Source organism: Orcinus orca, chromosome 1 (assembly GCF_937001465.1).
Source record: "Orcinus orca chromosome 1, mOrcOrc1.1, whole genome shotgun sequence".
NCBI lineage: Eukaryota > Metazoa > Chordata > Mammalia > Artiodactyla > Delphinidae > Orcinus > Orcinus orca.
Genome location: NC_064559.1, coordinates 10,032,895 through 10,042,129, shown reverse-complemented (window position 1 = coordinate 10,042,129; position 9,235 = coordinate 10,032,895). Strand labels below are relative to the sequence as shown.

At 49.7% G+C, this 9,235-nt stretch overlaps 1 long non-coding RNA gene across 1 annotated transcript; it reads left to right on the top strand.

Moving 5' to 3' along the window:
- The first annotated feature begins 6,012 nt into the window (after nt 1-6,012).
- Nucleotides 6,013-9,020, top strand: LOC125963505 (uncharacterized). The gene is made up of 2 exons (XR_007475550.1): nt 6,013-6,378; nt 7,322-9,020. It is a non-coding gene; the product is annotated as an uncharacterized LOC125963505 (long non-coding RNA).
- The last annotated feature ends 215 nt before the right edge of the window (nt 9,021-9,235 follow it).

Genomic DNA, 9,235 nt, shown 5'->3' with positions numbered 1-9,235 from the left:
TAAGACCGCGCAAGACCAGCAGTGCAGGGGGTAGTTCAGGTCCACTCGATGCCTTGTTCATTCAGTATTTATGGAGCCAGGCACAGTATTCCATGTGCCAGGCACTGTTGAAGGAATACTGAAGTGAACAAAACAAAGTTAAAGTTCTCTGTCCTCATGGAGCTACATTCTAGTGAGGGAAATAGACAAGGATAATCCTTAAAGGATAAAGAAGTAAAATACAGTTGTTCCCCCGAATCCCCTGGGATTGGATACAGGACCCACCGCAGATACCAAAATCTCGGACGCTCAAGTCCCATAGTTGGCCCCTCCATGGCCGTGGTTCCACATCCAGGGAATCAACCACCACTGATCGTGTGGTACTGTAGGATGTATTTAGTGAAAAAAATCCGCGTATCCTTGGACCCACAGAGTTCAAGCTCGTGCCCTTCAACAACACAGGCTTGAACTGTGCTGGTCCACTTATAGGTGGATTTTTTTTCAATAAATATGCAGTGAGCCCTCGATTTCCCCGGGTTCCGTATCTGCAAATACGAGCGCCCACTATGGGACTTGAGCATCGGCAGATTTTGGTATGCGAGGCGGGTCCCAGAACCAATCCCCCACAGACACGGAGGGATGACTGTACATCGTTTATTAGATAGCGGTACGTGCTAAAGAGAAAAAGTAACATGGGTAAAAGGTGTTGTGATACAAGGGAAGTGGGTGTTGGGAGTTAGGCCAGGCAGGCATCACTGAGGTGTCTTTGGAGTAAAGCCCTAAAGAAAATGAGAGAGCAAGCCACACAGATGTGAGAGAAGAATATTCCAGGCCCTACTGGGGGTCCTGCTGGGGGCAAGCCTGGTGTGTTCAGGAACCACAGGGAGACAGGAATGGGTGCAGTGGAAGAAGTGAGCAGAGTAGGAGAGAAATCAGAGATGCAATGGGGACCAGATCCTGCAGGACTTAGAGGTCCTAGTAAGGACGCTGAGTGAGAGGAGATGCCTCGGGAAAGTTTTAAGCAGAAGACTAATATGGTGTGACTTAAGTTTTAACAAAATCACTCCAACTGCTGTGTGGAAAATGAGGAGAATAAAGGTAGAGCAAGAAGGAAAACCCCCTAGGAAGCTACTGGCAGTAACCTAAATGTGACATGATATTGTGGCTTGGACTTGAGTGATGGCAGTGGAGGTGGTGAGAAGTGGCATGCTGGCTATTTTTGAAAGGTAGGATGGCTGGGACTTGCTAATGGGTGTGGGCATGAGAAAGAGAGGAGTTAATGGTGCCAAGGTTTTTTGTTTTTGTTTTTTGCGGTACGCGGGCCTCTCACTGTCGTGGCCTCTCCCGTTGCGGAGCACAGGCTCCAGACGCGCAGGCTCAGCCGCCATGGCTCACGGGCCCAGCCGCTCCGCGGCATGTGGGATCTTCCCGCACCGGGGCACGAACCCGTGTCCCCTGAATCGGCAGGCGGACTCTCAACCACTGCGCCACCAGGGAAGCCCGGTGCCAAGGTTTTTGGCCTGAGCAACAGCAACAATGAAGTTGCTCTTGCTTGAGACAGGGGAACATGTCGGGGCAGGTTGGAGGGGAATATAAGGACCTTAGTTATGGACATGTTAAGATTGAGACGCTTATTAGATTTTAGTGGAGATTTCAAGTAGATTGTTAGATACGAGCCTGGGGTTTAAGAGAGAGGTTTGGGCTGGAGACAGAAATCCAGAAGTCATCAGTAAATGTATGGTCTAAAAGCCAAGAAGCTGGATGAGATCACCAAGGGAGTGGGTGTAGGTAGAAATTAGAGAAGAGGTCCAAGCACTCAGGGACTCAACATTCAGAGTTTAGGGAGCAAGGGAGCATTCTGAAGGAGGCTGAGACGAGCAGGCAGATAGGAGAAAGCCAGGCGTCCGTGATGTCTGTAAGCCTGAAGAAGCAAGTACTCCAAGGAAGAGGAGTGGTCTCTGTGACAAATACTACTGCTGCGTCAGGAAGAGGGAGGTCTGAGAGTTGACCGTTGGATTTGGCAACGTGGAGGTAATTGGTGATCTTGATAAGAACCATGTTGGTGAAATCGAGGGAACAAAACCTGATTAGAGTGGATTCAAGAGCGACTGGGGCTTTAAGCAAAATGATCACACTTCGCATTGTCAATAATGAGACAAACTGACATTATAAACCCCTGATGTAAAACACTAAGGACACAACATTACCCAAACGTTTACCCCAAATGTTTAATCTGTATATAATCATGAGGAAACAACCAGCTAAATCCAAAGTGTGAGACATACTACAAAACAACTGGCCTAGACTCTTCAAAAATGTCAATTTCACAAACCAAAACAAGGCCGGGGAACTGTTTCAGATTAAGGGTGACTTAAGAGACATGACAATTAATTGCATGTTAATCAATCCTTCATTGGATCCTGGATTTAAAAAAAAAGTTAAAAAGAAACTTTGGGGACAGTTGGGCAAATTTCAGTATGGAATATATGTTAAATAATACATCAATTTCAAATTTCTTTAGTGTATGATAATGGTATTAAGGTTATAGAGGAGAATGTACTTGTTCTTCACGCATGCTGAAGGAGTGAAGAGTCATAACAGCTGCAGCTTAATCCAAAATATATAGAGGGGAAGGTGGGGGAAGGATAGACTGGGAGTTTGGGGTTAGTAGATGCAAACTATTACATATAGAATGGATAGACAATGATGTCCTACTGTATAGCACAGGGAACTATATTCAATGTCGTGGGATAAACCATAATGGAAAAGAATGTAAAAAAAAGTATATATATGTATAACTGAGTCTGCCGTACAGCAGAAATTAACACAGCATTGTAAATCAACTATACTTCAATTAAAAAAAGAAAACATATATAGAGAAAAAGATAAAACAAATATGGTAAAATAACAATTGGTAAATTTACATTGTGCCATTCTTTCAACTTTTCTATAGGCTTAAAATTTTCAAAACAATCAGTTGGAAATGTTTTTAAAAAGAATTAGAAGAAATGAATTGGTAGCTCCAGGAATTTTGCTTAAAATAAAGAGAAATGGAAAGTAAATGAAGAGGAAAGTGTAGCTCAGTGTTTTTGTTTTTGTTTCCTGTAGGGTGGGAGAGATAGAATATTTGTTTGCTGTTGTGTGTTTTGTATGTTTGTGCTATTGGGGTTGTGAGGATTATATGTATTAAAACATGTCAACTGCTTGGAACGTTCCTGGCACATAGTAAATGCTCAATAAATATTCACTGATATGTTTATTATAAAATTGTTATTATTAACAAATAATATTTATCTTGGAAGCCCAAGAGTCTCAATTACAAAATTATTGGTTTTAATGAGATCTCAGTAGATGGTAGGTAATAAAATATACAAAAGTCAATAGTGGTGATCATTTTGTAATGTATAAAAACATTGAGTCACTATGTTATACACCTGGAACTAATTTAATGTGGTAAGTCAATTATACTCGTTTTCAAAAAGTCAATATAATTTCTATACATTAATAATTAGTTAAAATTTATAATGAGGGCTTCCCTGGCGGCGCAGTGGTTGAGTGTCCGCCTGCCGATGCAGGGGACACGGGTTCGTGCCCCGGTCCAGGAAGATCCCACGTGCCGCGGAGCGGCTGGGCCCGTGAGCCATGGCCGCTGAGCCTGCGCATCCGGAGCCTGTGCTCCGCAACGGGAGAGGCCACAACAGTAAGAGGCCCATGTACAGCAAAAAATAAATAAATAAATAAATACTATGTAGCTGGGACTTCCCTTGGTGGTGCAGTGGATAATACTCTGTGCTCCCAATGCAGGGGGCCCAGGTTCGATCCCTGGTCAGGGAACTAGATCCCACATGCTTGTCGCAACTAAAAAAATTCACATGCCACAACTAAGGAGCCCGCCTGCTGCAACTAAGACCTGATGCAACCACATAAATAAACACATATTTTTTAAAAAGAAAGAAAGAAATACTATATAGCCATTGAAAAGAATGAGGCAGAGAGACCTATACATGCTGATGTGGAAAGGTTTCCAAGCTATACTGTTAAATAAAAAAGAAAGCTGTGCAACAAGTGTAGCATTTTTCTTCCTATGAGTCTAACAACAAAAACAGCAACAAAACCGCAAATTACTTGTAAATCGTGTGTGTATGTACACATTATATATAACCAGAGACTACATGCATATGCATAGGAAAGGTCTGGAAAGATATGCACCAAACCGCTAACAGTGGTAGCCTAAGGGGAACAGAGTTTGTGGAATCTTAGATATTCTGGCAGAGGAGCCACTCACTCACAAGCATGGCTTCAGAGCTCCTTACCCAACTTTTTATAGCAACAGGAGGGATTTATTGAGGGCTTGCTATGTGCCAAGCCAAGCACTGTACTAAACACTCTGCTTTATCTCAGTTCTCACAAGGACCTCAGGAAGGAGACTGTTACTATCTCCATTTCAGAGATGGGAGAAGTGAGGCTGAGTATCCCCAACTTCCCATCCCTGCCCAGCCCTAGTGTCTTGGACACATCCCTGTGTTTGTGGTTCCCCTTTGCGAGAATCCTTCTGTTTGGACCGCTCCAGGTTGTATCCTTTTGTAGTCGCCTGTGTCTGGTTTGAGGGCAGTTTCAGGAGTTAAGTAGGGCAGTAGCTTGGCCAATGCCACAACCGTGGGCGGGGCACTTAACCTCCATGAGCCTCAGTTTACCAGTCCAAAAAACAGGGACCACTGGTGGGACATGAGGTGATTTCATGTGGCTTATGAGAGATTTTTTTTTTTTTTGGCCGCGCCGCGGGGCATGTGGGGTCTTATTTACCAGACCAGGGATCGAACTTCCACCCCGTGCAGTTCTTAGCGCAGTCTTAATCACTGGACCGCTGGGGAACTCCCATGAGTGAACATTTTAAATAAATAAATAAATATATATATATATATATATAGTTTATGAACTAGTAAAATAAACATTGTACATCAAACCTGTGATTTCAGATAGCACCTCTTTACATTTTGAGTGGATTAAAAATTATAATAAGTAAATAATAGTACAGGTGGTGCTGGCCAAAATGACGAAAGGGGTAGGAGAGGAGGGGAATTTATGAGAAAAAGCATGAAAAAATGCTTAGCACAGAGCCAGAACGCACACACAGTGAGTGATCAATGCACAGATTTAATTGGTTATCATCATCACATTTGGACTTGAAATAAGCAGTTCTGATTCCAAGTGTAGGGGAGCGAGATGGAGTGGGGAGAGAGAGAGGTGGCCAGGACTCCTGTCACCAGCCTCGGGCACCCTCAAGACGTCCCAGGCCCGGGCTTAGCCCCGGTGGGGCCCGACAGCGTGTTGGGGAACTCGGTGGCTTCACGGCCAGCTGAGCCGAGGCGACCGCGCTGGCTCCAGACTGGTCAGCAGAGGGCCGCGCATAGGGGTCCTTCCTGCACTTCCTGCGCGACTCGCGGCTCTCAGCGCCCGAAGCGGCGGCTGCCAAGGACGGATTCCGAAGGAGCGCTGCCCAGTCTCGGGGAATCGGGTGCGGAAAAGGCTGCCGCTGCCAGCCCGCCCTCGGGAGCAGCCAGCGGGGGACGGGGAACGGACGGGGCCTCGAGAACCGAGCGCTCAGACTCCTCCCTGCCCTTCGCCGCCCACACCCCGTCTACCTCAGGTTGGGAGGCCAGTCCTCCACGCCTTTCGCCTCTCGAGCCCACCCCTTTCGCTCCTTGCCCCTGTTGTTGCCCTACTGAGGGCTTTTCCTTTTCCGCACTTTTCTGAAATCGCCTCCTGACCTGGGCTCTCTCCCTGCGATCTCTCCCTCCCCACCCACTGTCCAGCGTCTGAGGGACCTTCCTACGACGCCAAGCTGATCTTTCCAGCCCTTTCCAAACTAACGCCAGGCCGGCGGGCAGCACCGCCGCCTTCGTCCGCTGTCACTGGAGGCCGCCCCATCCAGACCACGCCCCTCGGAATCCCGACACGCCCCTCCAAGTCCACGCCCCTCCTAGACCACGCCCCTCCGCGCCTGATGCTCTTCTGGAGCTCCGGAAGGTGAGCTAGCGCTGAGAGTCCCGGCTTTGCAGCCCACTCCCCGCCCGCACCCCCAGGAGGGAAGATCCTGGACGCCCCCTGCCGTCCCTGCGAGGGCCACACGCGCCCACGATGAGGCCTGCTTCCCAGACCTCAGCCTCCTCGGGGGTCAGGGCCCGGGCTCGCTGTCCCCGCAGCTTCTCCCGGCCCTCAGGTTTGGGGTCCCTTCCCGCGACGAGGGGCCGGCGGCCCGCACGGCTCCGAGCTCAGGGCCTCCCCGCCCCCGGCCCGCTCCCGTGGCCATCTGGAGGCCCGCGAGCTGCAGCTGCGGCCCCGAAGACGCCGCGCGTCCCGCCGAGGGGTTACACTTGGCGTTTTGGGAAAACAAAGCTGGTTAGCGCTCAGCTGTCTCAGATGAAAACTGTGGATGAAAATGTAACATTTATGAACGGAGAAGCCATGAGCATGTAAACTGCGTTTATTCTTGCCGCGGCTCCCGGGGAGCAGGAGTTACTCGTCCCGCCGCGCCCGCGGTTGTCTCCGGCAGCCGCCTCCTTCTGCCCCTCGAAGGTGGGCTTCAGCCTTTAACCCACCTGGACCTGGCTGAAACTGATCAGGAAGCAGGGCTGTCGGAGAAAACGCCAGGACGCCGCAGGCTTCCGAGGCGCAGTCACTGCGCCCCAGCCTCCCCTGTGGCGGAGGAGGCCGCTTCCCTGGCTCGCCCGGACCGGCCCGATTCCCAGTGCTCCGGATTAAGGTTTTTTTTTACCCGGAGCTTCGGTCTTTGATTCAGCCGCCCCGCTGGGAGCTAGGAGAAAGGATGACCAGGCAGTTCCCAGTCCGGAGAAAGCGAGTCCTTAGGGGACACTCAGGAGAGGGGAGCCAGTGCTGAGGGAAGCGGGGGTGGGGGGCGGTCGTCCAGGTCAGCGTTCCCCGTGCCCTCGAGGATAAGCAAGATTTATACAGGTCAGGAGAGGCAATCGGGGAGGCTTTAGGATGGGATTTTACTTAGGAATCAGTCATGTGCGATTATCGCAAAGTGATCAGTTATGAGGTCGGGGCAAGGCCTGAGGAGCTGCCCCTGGGGGAGAGGGAATCCTAAGTCCTGGAGGAGTCATCTTGGGGACACCAAATGTAGAAGGGTCCTGGGATGGGGGCTGTCTCCCAAGGGTGCCTTAACGGCCCAGCTCAGCTTCTCCCACTTGCTGGGGAGGAGGCCTGGGGCGACCTGGGGAGGGGACCCCAGCACGAATACCACTTCAACAGAGCTTTGCCTCTGTACCACCCCAGGTCCTGCCCAGAGGTTTTAACAGGACTATTTCCTCCCTCCTCACAGAATCAAGCACTTGGCAATGAGTCTGAGAGAAAGAGCAGGTCAAAACAGTCCTCAGGGGCTTCCCTGGTGGCGCAGTGGTTGAGAATCTGCCTGCCAATGCAGGGGACACGGGTTCGAGCCCTGGTCTGGGAAGATCCCACATGCCGCGGAGCAACTAGGTCCGTGAGCCACAACTACTGAGCCTGCGCGTCTGGAGCCCGTGCTCCGCAACAAGAGAGGCCGCAACAGTGAGAGGCCTGCGCACCGCAATGAAGAGTGGCCCCCGCTCGCCGCAACTAGAGGAAGCCCTCACACAGAAACGAAGACCCAACACAGCCAAAAATAAATAAATAAATAAAAAATAAAATAAAACAGTCCTCAGGACAGCAGGGGAATAATTTTCTAAGGAAAGGGCACACCCAGAGAGAGGATGCCACCTCCACTCCTGGGAATTTCCGGTAGGTGCCACCTGGGATCTCCCCAGAGCCTCCCTCCCTTCCATCTGCTGGTTGAGTGGTGGGGACACTGTGGAAGTCTCCCAGTAGCCTGCTCTTGGGAAATAAAGAACGATGGATTAACCCAAGAGTTCTAGGACCCTGGAACTTAATGTTGAGAATGGTTGACAAACAATTTAAAGGGAGATATTCGGCTTCCTATTCAGGATGAAGAGATGTTCTTGTATGTCTTCTTCACCATGAGCCAAGCACTATGCTAAGCTCTCATTCTCATGTCGTCAGAGCAACCCTGAGGAATAAGTATTGTTTTCCCTATTTTAGAGATATGGAAACTGAAGCTCAGAGTTATGAAATGACGGACACCAATCACACAGCTATTGAGGGGCAGAATCAGAATTATAAGACAGGTCTTGACTTCAATCTTGGTAGAAGGAGAAATTTACATAATTAAGAAATGGATGAAACCTTTGTTAGGTTTTGGGAAGCATATAAGGACAAACATGGACCCAGCCACAGGTTTAGTAAGCAGGGTCTTCCAAACGGGAATGACCAACGCACCCCAACCCCTTGGGTTGCCCTGTGCCATTTCCACTTTGCAGTGCGGGGCAGCACCTCTGCTTTCCCGCTGGCTCGCCTGTAGACCGCACCGGGGAGCAGGGCAGGAGACTGCCAGCCTAGAGGGGGCAAAGGGGACTGACTTCTTCCCGGAGGCTTCCTGTGGGCTTTCCATCTGCTTCCAGTTTGTGGGGGCATCACCCCGGTCTCAGTTCTTCAGCCCAGCAATAGCAGTTCTTTCCTGTGGCAGCGGCTCAAGCCAGTTTGCAGTTTCTCCTCATCATGTACCACAGCAACCCCCCGCCCCCCTCACCTACCGGAGATCTCAGCACTATTTGGACAACACCCCCTCCTCAGAAAATTGGGTTCCAGACCCACAGGGCCCTTCTTCCCAGCTCAGAGATGCTAGCACCAGCCGAGCAGTACCCCCTTCTCTGAGGTCCATGTGTCAGCTCCGGGCCTCTCGTGTGAGTTTCTGTTTTCATCATTCTGACCACTTAGATTCTCCCAGCCCTAGAGTGGTCGCTGCTTCCTGCAGTTACTCCCTTTGTGATACCTTAAAGCTTTCTTTTTACTCTTTCACTTACTAGTTAAATGTTTACCTACTTAACAGTTCTTTTTTTAAAACTTTATTTTGTTGAAGTAGAGTTGATTTACAATGTCGTGTTAATGAACAGTTCTTTATATTAAATTTTCTCTGTTAAAAAAAACTACTGTGGCTTCCGTCTCCTGACTGGCCCTTGACTGATACAGAAATTGGGACCACGAGTGGAGTGTTAGGTGTGATAAAAGCAAGAGGAGGGCTTCCTGGTGGCGCAGTGGTTGAGAGTCCGCCTGCCGATGCAGGGGACACGGGTTCGTGCCCCGGTCCGGGAAGATCCCACATGCCACGGAGCGGCTGGGCCCGTGAGCCATGGCCGCTGAG